We start from the raw sequence: 17,889 nt of genomic DNA, 5'->3' as shown, positions 1-17,889 counted from the left end.
CGAAATAGCTGACCTTAGGACCAAGGTGGCCCAGTTACAGACGCGAACATCCGAACTACACCGCCGGGCGGAAGATGCAGAAAACCGATCGAGACGAAACAACCTACGTTTTGTAGGATTCCCGGAAGGCTCGGAGGAAGACAAAGCCACAGAATTCTTAGAGCGGTGGATCAAAAATTGGATGCCAGACCAAATTCTTTCACCCTGGTTTGCAGTGGAACGTGCTCACAGGGCCCTTGCCCCACGCCCCCCTCCGGGCGGTCCAAAACGCCCGATGATTGCCCGAATCCTCAACTTTAGAGACCGTGACAATATCCTTAAGGAGGCTAGGCGCTCCGAAAATCTCCAGTGGGAAAACCCAAAAAATCCTAGTATTCCCGGACTACACCAGGGAGGTCCAGGCCCGTCGCCGCTCATATGAGCAAGTTAAACAAAAACTTAGGGCGATGCAACTTTCGTATATGCTCCTCTTTCCTGCGAGACTTAAAGTCATTATGGCGGGCAAGGCGTACTTCTTCGACTCCCCGGAGGAGGCGTGGGATTGGCTAACTGAGGAGGGCGTTGGGGCTCGAAAGGGGTCCACGGCGGAGAGCTGGGGGGCCCTGGAGGGGCCGTGGGTGCACTAGGTCTCGGAGAGGAAGACGAGGAAACTCGGACGCTCCCATGGGTGAGGAGACGGTGGGAGAGACGGGCTCACGGAGAGGGGGGTTGCCTGTTGGGTCTCCAGAGGGGCGGATTCAGGCGCAGACTGGAGACGATGACCGCCTGAGTCAATCCCCGGCGCTTGGCTGACATGCTGCACGAAGCCCCGAACGGAGCGTGTGTGGGGGGGGCCGAAGGACCCGGTCCATCTCGAGGAAATCCGTGATGGGCTGCATCGGGAATATGGGCTTTCCTTAAGACTTGTAAAGTATGGCATGACTTTTCGTGATTAGTTGTAAATGATCCGACCTAATGGAAGGGTCCACCACTCCACTCCTATGGCAGCCCATATGGCTGGTTGATTGTTAGGGCGACAGATGCTTCCTGGGTGGGAGTATGGGGAGGGGGGTGGTTTTGGGGGGAGAAGGGTAAGTTAGGGTTAGATAGGTATATTTTGAGTATTGCACTGTTAAGTTTTAACTGGTCATTCCTTTGTCCACTGACTGACACCCAACACCGTAAGACTCCTACGCGACTCACGCCTGGTCCCCATTGACACAAATCATCTCATGGAATGTGAACGGGCTGCTAGATAAGATCAAAAGATCCGCAGTAATTAACACTCTCCGTAGATATTCCCCCTTGGCAGCCCTACTGCAGGAAACCCACCTTATGGGAACTAAATGCCCTATGCTGGCTCGAAGAGGATTTGATAGGGTCTACCACGCAGGATTCTCTAGGGGATCCAGGGGGGTAGCTATCCTGCTCCACCGCTCACTACCAATGGTGGTTACATTTACGAGATCCGATCCGCAAGGCAGATTTGTTATAGTCTCAGGGTTACTTCGTGGGGTGACACTGAATCTTGTGTGCGTGTATGCCCCCCCAGCGGGATTTGACGCCTTTCTACTCTCACTTCGACAGGTGGTAGCGGGACTCCCCCAAGGAATCACAATAGTAGGAGGGGACTTTAATGCGGTTCTAGACCCCAGATTAGATGTGTCAGGAGATGTCACTGCGGGCAGGTCCACCCGATCCGCAGGCCTCAAGGGATGGGCCGACAGCCTTGGCCTATGTGAAGTATGGAGAACCTGGCACCCTATGGAGCGTCAATATACGCACACGTCTGCTGCCCACCGGACACACTCTAGAATTGACCTAGTATTTATGCCGGCCATGGACTTCACCGGTGTCACGGGGCAGAGATTCTGCCTCGAGGGGTGTCGGACCACACACCGGTGCGAATTCGGCTGGGTGGAGTAGATCTCACTAAACGTCCGGTATGGCGCCTAAATGCATGGCTCTTACAGGATGAGGACTATACCCTCGAGATTAGGGATCGTCTCACGCATTACTTTGAACAGAATGCGGGAACGGTCCAGTCGTCAGGCACAATATGGGCTGCCTACAAGGCTACCTTAAGAGGACATGCGAAGTGCCTCCGGCGCGCACGTGAGCGCACCCGTGACTCACGAATGTCCGAGCTAGAAGCTGAAGCGTTAAAACTGGAACGCCAGCAAACGACCTAATCTGAAGTCTCCGCATTGAGGCAGCTCACCACGGTCCGAGAAGAAATCAAACACTTAGCACTTGAGTCAGCGAAGCATATGTGGAGGGCATCGTCTGCCCGAATATATGGATGGGGAGACAAAAATGGGAAGCTCTTGCACTGGTTGGCCACCCGGCCCTTAGCTAACAGAATCATTCCCGAAATTAGAGATGATACAGGTACCCTTCTCAAGACACCCATCGAGATTGCTCAGAGTTTTGCTTCCTACTATGCACGCCTGTATGCAGAGCACCCCAGGCCTGCGGTTGAAAAAGCTTCTCCCCTCTTGAATGACATAACACTCGCCAGAGTTTCTCAGGCGACCAAGGACAGGCTAGACGAGGCACTTGATCTCACAGAAATAACGAATGCGATAGCCAGTCTGGCTTCAGGCAAGACGCCAGGACCAGATGGGTTTCCTGCGGAACTGTATAGGAAATGTAGTGACATTTTGGCCCCGCACTTACTTGAGATGTATAAAGAAGCTGAGGAAAAAGGTCACTTCCCTTCAGGAGTTGACCTAGCTACAATAGTAGTAATCCCAAAGACTCAACCCCCATCGCCAAACTGCTCGGCTTACCGGCCGATCTCCCTCCTCAATACTGAGATCAAGGTGTTAGCGTCAATCCTCGCCACTAGATTAAAAGAGGCAATGCCCGCCTTGGTGCACCCTGACCAATGCGGCTTCATGCCAGCGCGGAGCACCAGGCACTGCATCAGGCGATTACATCTCGCCTTAGCACACCATAAAATCCTGTCACACACCCCTCTGGCGCTGCTCTTACTTGATTTTGAGAAGGCCTTTGATACAGTGGATTGGTCCTATCTTGAACAAGTATTAAAAAAAAATGGACTTGGACCCAAGTTCCGAGGCCTTGTGGGACTGCTCTACTCTAATCCAACGGCTCAGGTCCAGGTAAACGGAGTGGTCTCGGGTGTGTTCCCGATTGGTCGTGGCACTCGACAAGGATGCCCGCTATCCCCCTTACTCTTTGCATTAATAATAGAACCCCTGGCAAAGTTTTTTCGAGAGGACCCTCTGATGGAGGGCTGGTCTTGGCCCGCGTGTCCAGAAGACCGAGTGGCATTATATGCGGACGATGTCCTACTATACATAGCTAACCCGGCCAGGAGCGGCCCCCGTATCATGCAAATTCTAGACATCTTCTCGGAGGCCTCGGGTCTCGCCCTAAACCCAAAAAAATCCCTGTTGGTTCCGCTCCATCAATCTAGAGACTGTATAGACTGGCAACAAAGTATACCAGTGCGGAGGAATAGCTTTAAATACCTGGGGGTGCATGTCGCAACGCTCCCTGAATTAACATGGGAGCTCAATGTCACGCCTTTAACCAGAAGAATCAGGAGACGATCTTCAACGGTGGAAGGACCTCCCTCTTAACCTGCTTGGCAGAATCGCACTCTATAAGATGATGGTCCTTCCCAGGCTTCTCTACCTCCTCCAAAATTATCCAAACCCCATCCCCATGAAATGGTTTAGAGAAATGGACTCGCTAGCATGCCAATTTCTGTGGAGTGGTACCCGTCCCCGGCTAGCGCTTAAAACTTGCCAGAGAGACGTCTACGAAGGGGGCCTAGGAATGTCTAATGTCCTTTACTACCACTTGGCGATGCAACTACTTGTGATCAACGACTGGTTGGGAGGGGGATGGACAGACCCGGCGTACCGACTGGAACTTCAGACACTGAGCTACCCCAAGATCTTTGACGCCCTGTATGGCGGTCCGATCACACGGGGGACTCCTGTGGTGACAGGGGTGGTGTTGCAGGGATGGCGGACGGCTCAAAAGATTTCAGGATGGTGGGGGCGCCCTACTCAGCAGACCCCACTGTGGCATGGGACATGCTTGGGAGAGGTGGCGGGTCTTGAGGGATTCCAGAAATGGGATAATATAGGCATCTCTACACTGGGTGATGTATGGGAGGGCACGCATATGCGTTCCTTCGAGGATCTCCAAGAAACCTTTGCATTAAATAAGACACAATTCCACAAATATCTCCAAGTACGGCATGCACTTCTGACGCAGGTCCAAACAGGGGACAACATACCCGTAAGCAGTCCTATGGAGAGGAGGGCCCTGATGGGGAATCTGGGTAGGGGAGGCGTTTCCCAGGTATATCGCACATTAATCACTTCCACTGCCTGCTCCCTGGAGGAACTTCGTCGGAAATGGGAGGGATGGGTGGGCCCTGTGGAAGAGGAGGACTGGACTGAGGCATTGGCAGCTCCCCACACCCTGACCATGGCGACACGTCTCCGACTAATACAGACTTACTACCTCCATACTGCCTACCTTACACCCTCCAAAATGCACAGGGCGGGGCTCCGGCCTACAGCTGACTGTCCCCGATGTATGAGCCCAGACGCTGACTTTTTTCACATGGTGTGGTCATGCTCGATTATTAATACTTATTGGAAGATGATCTTGCGAGAGATCTCCTTGACCCTGCAAGTGGACATGGAGCTGACACCATTGATATCCCTACTAGGGGTTATGGGGGATTCGGGATTACGCAGAGCAGAGCGAACCTTGCTAGGGGTGGCATGCCTAGTGGCTAAAAGAGATATCGTGGCGGACTGGAAAGCCAATAAGGCACCGGCCCTGACCAAATGGAAGAGAGGGATGGATTGGTGTGCCCAATGTGAGAAGCTTGTATATGAGGCTAGAGGGTGCCCGAATAAATACCACAAGATCTGGGGGAGGTGGGAAGGCATGACAATTTAACCCCTGATGCCGCAGACCGACACAATGGGAGGTAGAATCCACACACATTCCTCTATTTCCTCTGGTGGAAATGGGGCACACACGTCGATATTGACATGTACAATCTATTCATTTAGGGTGTTGGCTGGGGCATTGGATTTGACCACTGTTTGTTGCCCGTTGGCGCCTTGTTATTTCTGTATAAAACTGTTTGGCTTGTTTTGTATTATTTTATTCAATTGCAAAACCAATAAAAATTCTTTATAAAAAAAAAAAACTATATCATAGATTTGAGAATTAATGTTTATTGGTTCTACCATGAACACACGATTTTCTGGCCAATGACGACATGGGAAGATACTTTGTAGGTTTTAGTATATCCAGACTACATTTTGCAAAACAGTTAGAGTTCTAAGCCTATCCTCCCAGTCTGGTGGTTCGAGTCCCATTCGAGAGACAGAGCAGTTCCTGGTGTCTTCCCTTCCTTTCTTTAGCCTCATCGCTTAATTACTTCTATTGATTGCAAATGCTACTGATGCTGTTTTCCATAGTTTGTTGTCCTTACTACATTGGTTCAATTACCTCAGAGCCCAACTGTTACTGAGCCATTCCCCTTCCGTTTCCCCATGCTGACGCTGACCAGACGGATGTCCAACTGATGAAGAAGTCTATGCTTGCTGATCCATACAGGAGAGGTATAACAATTGCAAATGTCTTTGTTGCAGGTTTTATCTTTCTTTAATTTCCAACCACTATTTTTGTAGAGCTATAGTCAGTGTTTTTTAAATGAACTTTTGTCTAATTTACTTTTGCATGAAGTCCCAACAAGCCATTCAAATTAGAGAGTTCGCTAGAATGTCACTGTCAAAATAATCATTATAAACAGAGGATTAACTTTGTTCGTCTGTTGACAAATGTATGCCATCTCTTTTACTCAGTTATTGCTATTAGTGATTTGTACTATAACCCTTGAATGTTTAATGATACATGCTGAGATATTTCTGCTGCTTTGGTCACCCTGTGTTGTTTGTATATGATTATAATTTGGAGCTGAGATTAATTTACGTGATATTAGCATTGTTATTCTAGGGGAATAAACTTTCGAAATTTTACTGAAAGTTGTTGTTACTCATGGCCACATGGATCATGGAGTGTTAGAAAATTAATGACTCCTAAATGTTGATGTTGACTTATTGAACTTGTTGTCTAATTTCTAGTTAAAGCTATGAGAAGTATTTGTACCCATGGTGGAATCATGTGTAAGCGTAGTGTAAGCGTAGTCAAGAGGTCCATCAAACCTCTAACGCGTGCCATTATCAAATAACATAGAAAATCAAATAAGGCCAGACTCGCTCACAAAGTCCCCATTATATATGTCTTGACTATAAATAAAGGAGAGAAGTTAATGTTGAGGTTGAATTTTCAGTGGTCTCTCCAGCTTCACAAATCTTCTGCGACAGACAAATTAATCAAAGCTTATTTGTATTTAACCATGAGAAGGTGGTAATAAGATGAATCTGTATGGTAAACCTAATATATGTTGAATAGCTGTAAATCTATAAAAAAAAAATCTCCTCCAAACACTTTTCTTTTAGACTATCCTTTTATTATACTTTACTTATCATTTCCCATATTGAAACAACAAATAACAACATAATGCCTATATGTGTGAGCATACAGATCCAGCAGTGTTGCTGAAACAATAACATCCAGGTTTGTGAGTCGGTTTACAAAACAATCCAGTATACATTGTCAACAGTATTTAAGGTTGAATGGGAGGAGAAGGGTGGTGCAAAGGTGGTCCAAGAACACGGAACAAGGCCTCACAGGAGTTTGGTAGACACAGAAAGCAAGGAGGAAAGAGGGTAACAAATCAAAATGAGACATCAGTGTCCACCGTTGGCAGGTATTCTTGCAGTAGTTGCCATACGTCTTTAGGTCTCAAGATGAGTGGTTGAAACATGGCACAATCTTTATTGATTTTATCACAATATGTCATGCTATTCAATCATGTGAAATCAGGACAGGTTCTGCTGCCAAGTGTAATGCAATCCGGCATTTTGCAAGCAGTAGCGAAATAGCAGTGAAGCAGAGAACATCTTTCAGAATGTCATTAACATATCCCAGGAGGGCCAGAAGTGGGGAGGGGGCAATATGGTGACTATCATTGCAGACAGTCAGGAAAAAAAGTACTTGTCCAGTAACCACCCACTAGAGTACATGTCCAGATCAGATGTGGGAAATCCGCTTTAGTGGTACCGCATTTGGGACATTGGGAGGAGCTGGGAGGGTCAAGTTGTGCTATGTTCTGTTGAGTGAATATAGGCCCGGTGTAAGAAACTATAATGCAGAAGCTTGTGTTCATGATTAATAGAGATGAGTTTGGTCTCTGTGCAACAGTAATATCAGACTTTGTCAGGGAGAGTATGTCCCAGGTCACTCTCCCAGGCATCCCAAGTCCACCTCTTCGGTTCTGGTTTCAGTGTCACATAAGCGTGATATAGTCTGGAGACCAGTCTCCCCCCATCGGAGTCAGTGATAACGAATGTTAAGGGGGAAAAGTTGCTCCTCTATTCTGCACTTAGACACTGTTCCCACATTAGAAAGAGCCAGAAAAGGAGGATGCTCCTTTAGCTTTAAATTCGCAAAGCTCTAGAATTCTCTTCCTGTGGCCATTAGGTGTCTGGATTTCGAGCTGCGCTTTAGCAAAGCCATTAAATTGTGGACCTATTAGATGCTTGAATGCATCCAATTGTTGTTTTGCTGTGCATACGTCTCCTCTTAACGCTGGGATGCCTGTGGGTCGCCAGGTGCTCTACAAATCTTTTAGCATACCATGGCGCCAGAGCACAAAGTGGTCCATGAATGAAGGACCCTAAAACCGGGTATCATCAGCATGTGTAATCACAGAGCCATTGGGAACAGATTGCTAAAAGTGTGTAAATTGTGGCGTGATAAAATGTGCTAGAGTGAGGAGAAACCAGGGATTTTTAGCTGTGGGAATAGCAGGAAAATAGTGGGGTTCTTCCCCAAGGCAGTATTTGAGCTTTCTCTATGTCAGCTAATGGTGGAGAGCCTATTTATGTCAAATGGATCCATGGGGATGTTGTGTGGTACTTAGGATGGGAGTATTATCCAGTGATCAATCTACGTGGTTAGTTGGTCAGTGGCAGGACCGTAATTCAGTCAAATTATTTGGTCTTTTTCTCTATGGAGAATGATGCCCAGGTACATGGTGGAGTCTGTGCACCAGGTCAGGGGGTAGTCGAGAGGTATTTATTTTGGGATATCAGTAAAAAGAAAAAGTTCTGATTTACCCCCATTTCTGTTAAGGCCAGAGAGACCACCAAAGTTAATGACCTCCTGGACAAGCGGGGGGGGGGAGAATTGATAGTGGGAAGATGAACAAAAAGCATTATGTTATCTGCATATAAGGACAGAAGCAATGGGCCAGGAAAAAACTGCAGGCCTCAGTGGAGGTGCCAGTCCTGTAATTGGCTAACATAGCCGACTATGGAGTATATGGGAACCAATGATGATCACCACCACAGACGTGACCGCCATTTTATTTCTACCATATCACTTAGGCCCTCATTGTGACATTGGCAGTAAATCCCACTTACCGCCACGCTGACGGCCGTCAACATACCGCCACGGTGGCAAATATCCGTTCGCCATATTATGAGACACACACCAATCCGACAGAATACAGTCCCATACAAAAATCCGCCAGCTCAAAGGTCAGTGATAAAGTGGTGGTCCCAGTACCCATACCGTTACGCCAACAAAACAACGCCCATCACCTTATGACCGACGAATCACCACGGCGGACATTCAATGGCGGTAAACCATTGGCAGGACATACCGCCACACTCAGAATGGACACCCACATACAAAACAACACCACATTGGCCAATACTAAAGACAAACACCTGACACTCATACACGCACCACAGCCACACACTCACACCACTATAAAACACACACCCACATTATCCACAACCCTTTACGAATACAAATTATTGCCACAAGACTGACACCAAGACCACTGCAACAACTAAACACACACACCACTTACACCCATGCATCCCTCACGCACCCCACATCACACACCCCACCACATTGCTCAACACACTTTCACCAACACACACAACACAACACCCATGTCCCCACAAAGGCACCCCTGTTTCACTGATGAGGAGTTAAGGGTCATGGTGGAGGAAATTGTCAGGGTAAAGCCACAGCTGTTTGGAGCTCAGGTACAGCAGATATCCATTGTCAGGAAGATGGAGCTATGCCAGAGAATCATGGACAGGGTGAATGCCGCTGGACAGCACCCAAGAACAAGGGACGACATCAGGAAGAGGTGGTACGACCTACGGGGGAAGGTACGTTCCATAGCAGCAAGGCACCAGCTCGCCATACATAGGACTGGCAGGGGACCTCCACCTCCTCCCCCACAGCTCACAGCATGGAAAGAGCAAGTCTTGGCATTACTGCATCCTGAGGGGCTCACTGGAGTAGCCGGAGGTCTTGACACTTGTAAGTCAACATTTACTACTTATCAACCCCCATACCTGCATGCCATCACACCCCCTCATCCTCACTCCCATCACTCCACTCCAACCCACACACTGCACCTACACATATGACTAACCCCAATGCCAAATCCTGCATGCCTTACCAATGCATGGACACCCCTTCCAGCCCTGCTTGGACACCCATCACAAAAGCATGCACAGCATGCAGAACTAACAATCACACAATGCATCACCATACACAAACAAAGGTGGCAGGGCAACAGCAACAATAGAGGGGAAGCCAAGAATGTACAATATGTCACAGACATGAAGCATAATACATCACTTACATCCCCACAGGTACCCCAGCCAATGTCAGAGGAGAGGAGGTGCCACTACTATCCAGTCCCCCAACAGAAGATGCCCCCAGTGATGACAATATCTCTGGCATTCAGGATCTGGATGACCTACCTGGCCCATCAGGGACTACTGGACAGCCGGTCACCCAAGCCATAGACATGCACCCCACACAACTCATGCGCAGTCACCACCACCACCATCACCACCTCATGCAGCACACCCACCTCACTTGCAGACACCACCACAACATCCATCCACACATTATGTTTGTCCTCCCCCACCATGTCTGACCCCCTACACAGACACACAAACGGTTGCACTCAGAACCCCAACTGCCATCCACCTCATGCACACACACTGTCCATGCACCTGCACCCAAGTCCAGCACACCTCCTCCCCCTACAACCACTCCCTCTACCTCCACTCCCATCCCTTCTCCCACATCCCGCTCCATTGGCCCTAAGAAGCATTTACTTGCCCGCCTTGACCTGTTCCCTCCCCCTCCTGGCCTTAAGAGGAAGGTCCCACCCCCCCTGCCCAATACCTCGAGAACCCAGTCTGACACTGCTCCACCCCCAAAGTCTCCAGCTGCCACTAAGGGGCACACAAGTGCGATGCTGGCCCACCACACCAAGGACACTCCTCCCCGCAAAAACAGAGGGTTAAAGTGCCACCCCTCCCACACAGACTACCAAGACCATGGAGCCACCTTCAAAACATAGGGCCAAGGAGGTCCCACTCAGATACAAAGCCAAGGAGGCCCCACTCAGGTCAAAGGCCAAGGAGGCCTAAGCTAAAACTGAGCCCAAGGAGCCCCATCCTGAACCAGAGGCCAAGGAGCCCCCTCAGTAACCAGTGGGCAAGGAGCCCCCTCCAGGATGAGTGGGCAAGAAGCCACCTCCAGACCCTGTGGGCAGGGAACCCCCTCCAGAACCAGTGGGCAAGGAGCCCTCTCCAGAACCAGTGGGCAAGGAGCCCCCTTCCAATGATATGCCATCCCCTCCCCCCTGAGGTGCCTTCCCATCTCCAACATGATGCCCCTGAACAGTGGAGTCCCGATGTTGTCAGGAGTCAAGTTGGGGTTTGGACTTTGCCTTGTGGGCATTTGTGACTTTGGACTGGCCTTTGGGCCTGCATGCATGTATATATGCAGTTGTGTATGTTTTTGCGTTTTGAATATTCATCCAACAAGAATACAGTGGTTGGAACAGAGGAATGTGTTCTATCTTTCTCTGCTTGTGCGTTTGTTACTGTTGATTTACTCTGCAGCTTGTTCTGGGTGTATGGTGGGTGTGTATTGAGTGTGCTGTGCACGTGTGTCACTCTCCCCACCCTCTCTCCCTCCCTTGTGTGTTACGTGGCTGTCTTCGTCGGCATTGGTGCTCCAGGACAGCCATGGCGTGGTACAACATTGGCAAGACTTGCAGTTCGGGTTGCATGGTGTCCACGACTCCTGTGTGCCCCGGGAGATGAGTGTCTCCTTTTATATTATGTGTTTCCGCCAGGCTTTTGGTGTCGTTTCTACCGCTCCGGAAATCCTAGCAGTGTGCTATGTCATAATATGGTGGGCAGGTCCTTGTCTTCTGCCTGCCTGTAGGTGGCTACCACTGTGTTCAGTGATTGTACTGTGCTGGTGGTTGGTGTGGTACATTGGCTGTCTTTGGGAAGGATCATCTGCATGGTCATAACTTGGCAGACATAACCGCCAGTCTGGCGACAGTACTACTGCCATCAATGACATGGCGGTAACCTGACCGCCAAGGTCACAATGACCACCTATGTCACTTCTCTATGCCGGCCCCAAAATGTCACCTCGCCCATAGAACTTCATCCTTCTGGAAATGTAGAAGATCTGATAAACAACACATTAGCTTCTCCAGGAAGATGGGCTTACTCACCCAAAAGCCCTGTTATGGCACAACAAGTCTGTGACCATTGACTCTAAACCTTTACTTTGGCAAGACTGGCATCTTAAAGGCATTCTTACAGTGGGTCACATCATCACTGATGGAGCTATGACAACCTTTACAGTCTTCTCACCCACGTATGACCTACCCAAAAGCCATTTCTGGAGATACCTACAGCTGCAACACTATTTTCAATCACTGTTGAAGGCACACAAATGGCTCAATACAGTGTTGTCATTACACACTTACTTGGTTCACTGGGGCCACTACAACAAACTGATCACAGGACTTTATGACCTACTTATTCACAGACTATTCTCAGGACCACTGGAGTGCCTCCTCCCTTTACAACGGCAACAAAAGTTTGGTATCTCCTATTTCCCAATGTAATGAATGCACATTATGGTTGAGCATGATGGAGAACTTTGAGAGTCACAGATGAAATTCAGTTATTTTAAAAGTCTCCAGGATTGGCACGGGTCTCCTGAACAGCTCATGCAGGATGAAATTATTGCCCTACTCTGACTGCTGGAGTTGTGCCTTTCTCCACAGCTACATTCTGCATATTTTATGGCCTTGCACATGGTTCAATGCTATTGGACTCAGGTATGGCAAGTCATTATGGACACATGTGCCTTTTGTCAGACGCCTTCAGCCTCACTCATCCTGCTCCATGCCATGCGGGGGATCAACTCAATCACCAAGCACGAGAAACTGTTGCAAGCCCTTACTCAACACCCTAGAGGATTGGGTAAATAGCAATGTGCAAATGGCATATGTACACTTGATTTACAGTTTGAATGACCAAGCATGTTTTTTCTTGGACACCTGGGGCAGTCTTTTACATTCTCCTCACTGAGATTATCTAAGGCTCTCCGTGGTTTGTCAGAGGGCCTGGGCTCTCAAGCCACTTCCCCAGACATCTAAGCATGCATACTGCCTCCTGTTATGCCGATTATATTTATCTCCTCTTATATGGCAGAGTTATGCTTCACTGATTTCCTCCATGTGGTGTTTTGCTGATTTTAGCCACTGGCACCGTCCACTGACCATTCGATTGGTTAGCAGGGGCATGTCATTAATCATTCCAGATCTGCTTCATTGTTGTTACACTGCTGTAGTGTTGTCTCTTTGTTTTCTCTTTGCATAACAGGAAGTCTGTATGTGATAATGTACTGGATACTTTAGTCTGTTTAATTATTAATAAAGTATTTCAAACACAGATTGGATGAGTATCCTTGCCTTGCATTAATGCACATGACACTGGTATCCTGACATATGTTTTGGCACTAGCACCACACCAATCTAGCTTATGTGCAGAGGCCTAGTCCTACTCATAACAATGGGAGGTCCAGGACCGTTGATGTGCACTGGAGAGGTGAATCAACACTGTCCTAAGAGAAGGTGAACTACTGTTCATTTCCTAGTTGCTTCACATAAGTTAGTAATAGGGGTACACCACATTTTGGCCCTCATTACAACCCTGGCAGTCGGTGTTAAAGCCACGGAAATACCACCAACAGGCCGGCGGTAACAAAAGTGGAATTATGACCACAGCAGAAACCGCTCAGACAGCCACTTTAACACACCGACCGCTACACCCATAGCAGCAAGCACCATGGCGGAAACCACCAACAGCCAGGCGGAAGACAATGTATCGCCCACTGCATTATGACCAGCCTATCCGCCAGCCTTTCCAGTGCGGTACTAATGACGTCAAAATCACGGAGGAAACAGAACACAGAAATCAAAGGACTCACCTCTGGAGGCACAGGAAACAACCACAACGCCATGGAGCCCGAGTTGCACATATTTCCCATGCTTGTCTACCTTGTCCTGCATTACGAACACCAACGTCAGCGAAGACGACCACGGTGAGTACTGCCACCTAGCACTCAAGGGAGTGGGGAGGAAAAAGAGAGGGACAAACACATGCAACACCCCCACCCCAACACCATACACACAACCAGATGCAATAACATTACATATCCACCCGTACCCCTCAGGAATAATGCAAGGACAAAATGATTGGAAGAAAGTGAGTGTAATACGATTAAAGAACATTAATAAGTGCATTAAATTACTAGCGTATATACATATTTACAAATGGAGGGACACTGCTCAGTCCTCAATGTCCATGGGCCACAGGGTCACAAAACATAGGCCAATGCCCCATCACACTCCTGCAACAACACAGAGAGAACACTGCAGGGGCATCAGGTTGAAAATACACAGGTACCTCAGGGGGACTGGGAATGGGGAGACACCTCAGCCGGAAGATGGTGCAACACCACTGGTCCTGCAGGGGGCTACATGCCCCGTGCGATGTCCTGAGGAGTGAAAGGCCACAGTCTCTCAAGTGGGTGCTTTGCCCGCTGCTTGGTCCTGGGGAGTGCAAGGCCACAGTCTCTCTAGTGGGTTGTTTGCCCACTGCTTGGTCCTGGGGAGTGCAAGGGCACAGTCTCTCAAGTGGGTGCTTTGCCCACTGCTTGGTCCTGGGGAGTGCAAGGCCACAGTATCTCTAGTGGGTGGTTTGCCCACTGCTTGGTCCTGGGGAGTGCAAGGCCACAGTCTCTCAAGTGGGTGGTTCGCCCACTGCTTGGTCCCGGGGAGTGCAAGGCCACAGTCTCTCTAGTGGGTGGTTTGCCCACTGCTTGGTCCTGGGGAGTGCAAGGCCACAGTCTCTCAAGTGGGTGCTTTGCCCACTGCTTGGTCCTGGAGAGTGCAAGGCCACAGTATCTCTAGTGGGTGGTTTGCCCACTGCTTGGTCCTGGGGAGTGCAAGGCCACAGTCCCTCTGGTGGGTGGTTTGCCCACTGCTTGGTCCTGGGGAGTGCAAGTCCACAGTCTCTCAAGTGGGTGGTTTGCCCACTGCTTGGTCCTGGGGAGTGCAAAGCCACAGTCTCTCTAGTGGGTGGTTTGCCCACTGCTTGGTCCTGGGGAGTGCAAAGCCACAGTCTCTCTAATGGATGGCTTATCCACTGGTTCTGGAGGGGGCATTGTGCCCATTGTGCTTCATCCTGGGAAGGATGCGGTGAGTGGATGGCTTCTCCACTGGTTCTGGAGGGGGCATTGTCCCAGTGTGCTTCATCCAGGGAAGGGTGCGGTGAGTGGATGGCTTCTTCCGCTGGTTCTGGAAGGGACATTGTGCCCTATGATGCAGATCTTGGGGAGTGCAAGGCCACAGTCTCTCAAGTGGTTGGTTTGCCCACTGCTTGGTCCTGGGGAGTGCAAAGCCACAGTCTCTATAGTGGGTGGTTTGCCCTCTGCTTGGTCCTGGGGTGTGCAAGGCCACAGTCTCTCTAGTGCGTGGTTTGCCCACTGCTTGGTCCTGGGGAGTGCAAGGCCACAGTCTCTCAAGTGGGTGCTTTGCCCACTGCTTGGTCCTGGGGAGTGCAAGGCCACAGTATCTCTAGTGGGTGGTTTGCCCACTGCTTGGTCCTGGGGAGTGCAAGGCCACAGTCTCTCAAGTGGGTGGTTTGCCCACTGCTTGGTCCTGGGGAGTGCAAAGCCACAGTCTCTACAGTGGGTGGTTTGCCAACTGATTGGTCCTGGGGAGTGCAAAGCCACAGTCTCTCTAATGGACGGGTTCTCCACTGGTTCTGGAGGGGGCATTGTGCCCAGTGTGCTTCATCCTGGGAAGGATGCGGTGAGTGGATGGCTTCTCCACTGGTTCTGGATGGGGCATTGTCCCAGTGTGCTTCATCCTGGGAAGGGTGCGGTGAGTAGATGGCTTCTTCTTCTACTGGTTCTGGAAGGGGTATTGTGCCCTGTGATGCAGATCTTGGGGAGTGCAAGGCCACAGTCTCTCAAGTGGGTGGTTTGCCCACTGCTTGGTCCTGGGGAGTGTAAAGCCACAGTCTCTCTAGTGGGTGGTTTGCCCACTGCTTGGTCCTGGGGAGTGCAAGGCCACAGTCTCTCTAGTGGGTGGTTTGACCACTGCTTGGTCCTGGGGAGTGAAAAACCACAGTCTCTCTAGTGGGTGGTTTGCGCACTGCTTGGTCCTGGGGAGTGCAAAGCCACAGTCTCTATAGTGGGTGGTTTGCCCTCTGCTTGGTCCTGGGGAGTGCAAGGCCACAGTCTCTCTAGTGGGTGGTTTGCCCACTGCTTGGTCCTGGGAAGGGCAAGGCCACAGTCTCTCAAGTGGGTGCTTTGCCCACTGCTTGGTCCTGGGGAGTGCAAGGCCACAGTATCTCTAGTGGGTGGTTTGCCCACTGCTTGGTCCTGGGGAGTGCAAGGCCACAGTCTCTACAGTAGGTGGTTTGCCCACTGCTTGGTCCTGGGGAGTGCAAAGCCACAGTCTCTACAGTGGGTGGTTTGCCCACTGCTTGGTCCTGGGGAGTGCAAAGCCACAGTCTCTCTAATGGACGGCTTTTCCACTGGTTCTGGAGGGGGCATTGTGCCCAGTGTGCTTCATCCTGGGAAGGGTGCGGTGAGTGGATGGCTTCTCCACTGGTTCTGGATGGGGCATTGTCCCAGTGTGCTTCATCCTGGGAAGGGTGCGGTGAGTAGATGGCTTCTTCTTCTACTGGTTCTGGAAGGGGCATTGTGCCCTGTGATGCAGACCTTGGGCAGTGCAAGGCCACAGTCTCTCAAGTGGGTGGTTTGCCCACTGCTTGGTCCTGGGGAGTGTAAAGCCACAGTCTCTCTAGATGGTGGTTTGCCCACTGGTTGGTCCTGGGGAGTGCAAGGCCACAGTCTCTATAGTGGGTGGTTTGACCACTGCTTGGTCCTGGGGAGTGCAAAACCACAGTCTCTCTAGTGGGTGGTTTGCGCACTGCTTGGTCCTGGGGAGTGCAAAGCCACAGTCTCTCTAATGGATGGTTTCTCCACTGGTTCTGGAGGGGGCATTGTGCCCAGTGTGCTTCATCCTGGGAAGGATGCAGTGAGTGGATGGCTTCTCCACTGGTTCTTGATGGGGCATTGTCCCAGTATGCTTCATCCTGGGAAGGGTGCAGTGAGTGGATGGCTTCTTCCACTGGTTCTGGAAGGGGCATTTTGCCCTGTGATGCAGATCTTGGGGAGTGCAAGGTCACAGTCTCTCACCTGGGTGTCAGACCAGGACCTGGGTTGCAGGGGCTAGGACGCTCTACAGCCCATGGAGGCAGGACTACACACTGTCCGCCAGCGGTGACGGCTGCTCAGTGGTGGCAGTGGCTGTGGCCCACCAGTGTCGGTGCTGGCAGTGGTGGGGGGATGCTCCAGCTGATCCCTGCAGCCTCGGACAGTTGCCCACTGGGGCTGCTGCTGCTGGCAGTGGTGCTGTTGGCGGTGCTTGCAGTGGTGGGGGGAGGCTCCAGGCCATCCCCTGCAGTCTCGGACGGCTGCCCACTGGGGCTGCTGCTGCTGGCAGTGGTGCTGATGGCGGTGCTCGTGGTGGTGGTGGTGGCAGTGGCGGGGGTAGGCTCCAGAACATCCCCTGCAGCCTTAGGCGGCTGCCCACTGAGGCTGCTGCTGCTGGCAGTGGTGCTAGTGGCAGTGCTGGTGGCGGTGCTGGTGGCGGTGCTGGTAGTGGTGGGGGGAGGTTCCAGCCCATCCTCTGCAGTCTCGGATGGCTGAACCACCACAGTTGGTGGTGGGTGCTCCAAATGAGTACTTCCTGTCAGCAGCCAGGGATTGCCCCTTGCCCTTCACACCTGCATCTGGGGGTGCCTACTAGCCCTTCCTTGTAGGAGCTGGGGGTGCCTCCTTGCCCTTTCTAGTCGCAGCTGGTGGTGCCTCCTTGCCCTTCCTTGATGCACCTGGTGCAGGCACCCTGTCAGTGTTGCTGCTTGGTGCCCAGGATACTCTCCCACCTGCAGTAGCTGTCCCACTGGACTGAGGTGCTTGCCTGGGTTTTCTTCACCCTGGCCTGTCATGAAGGATGGGGGGAGGAGGGGGAGGGAAGAGGTCAATGGTGGAGAGGAAAAGCTTCTTAGGGACACTGGGGTGGGAAGAGGGTGAAGGTTTGGGAGTGGAGGAAGTGGTTGTAGGAGGTGTCTGCTCTGTTTGGGTGCAGGTGCATGGGCTGGATGCTGTTGTGAGGTGGATGGCTGGTGGGTGTCTGAATGCTTGCGTTTATGTACCTTGGGAGGAGCGGGCACAGACACAGTGGGAGAGGACACAGGGGACGTGTGCATGGACTTGGGGGTGGTGACTGCCAGTGAGGGGCGTGCACTGATAGGCGTGATGGTGGTAGTGGATGAGGAT

The sequence above is a fragment of the Pleurodeles waltl genome, chromosome 11 (assembly GCF_031143425.1).
Source record: "Pleurodeles waltl isolate 20211129_DDA chromosome 11, aPleWal1.hap1.20221129, whole genome shotgun sequence".
Taxonomy (NCBI): domain Eukaryota; kingdom Metazoa; phylum Chordata; class Amphibia; order Caudata; family Salamandridae; genus Pleurodeles; species Pleurodeles waltl.
The sequence above is the reverse complement of the archived record's forward strand: the minus strand, read 5'-3'. Positions refer to the sequence as shown.